The following is a 969-nucleotide window of genomic DNA, read 5'->3' on the forward strand; positions in this document are numbered from 1 at the left end:
ATGGTCTCGATCTCCTGACCTCGTGATCCGCCCGTTTCGGCCTCCCAAAGTGCTGGGATTACAGGTTTGAGCCACCGCGCCCGGACTTATTTATATAAATAGGGAAAAAGGAAAATTTCTTGCCCTCATGGAGTTTACATTGTAATGAAAGAAACAACACACATGCACACACATACACATACAAAAGAGTACTTAACAATTAGTAAAATGTGTGTATAAAATATGTATAATATATATTTATAACTACATGCTGCAGTAATGTAGGATCCCCATCGTTTTCTTCTTCTAAACGTAAACAAGGGCCAAAGAAACAGCACATAAAAGGTTAGTTTCTGATGAGCTTTGTCTTAAGGTTTATTTATTGCAAAGTAGTTTTCCCAAAATATTATTGTAGATAGGAAAACGCAGAGTTCACTTTTGTTTTTGGAGGTTAAGAATACGTACTATAACTGTGTGCTCTGATTTTCAGTATTGATTTGCTCTGCTGCCATTCTAAATGCATGTTATAACATGCATTTATACATATAAGTGTTTTTTTTTGAGCCATAATACATATAAGTGTTTTTTTTTGGTAATTATCATACGTCTCACCCCTCAAGTGCTATTTATAGTCTCTACACTAAAGACTAAACTACTTTAATTACCCAAGAAGTGAAATAATCCCTTAAAAGGGTTAGCTCTGGATGTCTGGATGTCGCAATGTCGTCATGAACATATTTTGTAGAGATATAAGGCTATATACTTAAGCAGGTAAAAAATAGTCTTATGAAAACTAAGTGATTAATTCCAACTTAAATATTTGATAACATATGCATTAATATGTATTTCTTGATGATGGAAATACGTCTATGTTTATTTTATTTTATTTTTTTTGAGACAGAGTCTGGCTCTGTCACCCAGGCTGGAGTGCAGTGGCCGGATCTCAGCTCACTGCAAGCTCCGCCTCCTGGGTTTACGCCATTCTCCTGC

The 969-nt window shown here is 35.7% G+C and overlaps 1 protein-coding gene across 2 annotated transcripts in view; it reads right to left on the reverse strand.

Annotated features, from left to right (window-relative positions):
• CCDC178 (coiled-coil domain containing 178) overlaps nt 1-969 on the reverse strand; it is a 542,262-nt gene that overhangs the window by 1,435 nt on the left and 539,858 nt on the right. The gene's annotated exons all lie outside the window — the stretch shown is intronic.

The sequence above is a fragment of the Mandrillus leucophaeus genome, unplaced genomic scaffold (assembly GCF_000951045.1).
Source record: "Mandrillus leucophaeus isolate KB7577 unplaced genomic scaffold, Mleu.le_1.0 Scaffold145, whole genome shotgun sequence".
Classification (NCBI taxonomy): domain Eukaryota; kingdom Metazoa; phylum Chordata; class Mammalia; order Primates; family Cercopithecidae; genus Mandrillus; species Mandrillus leucophaeus.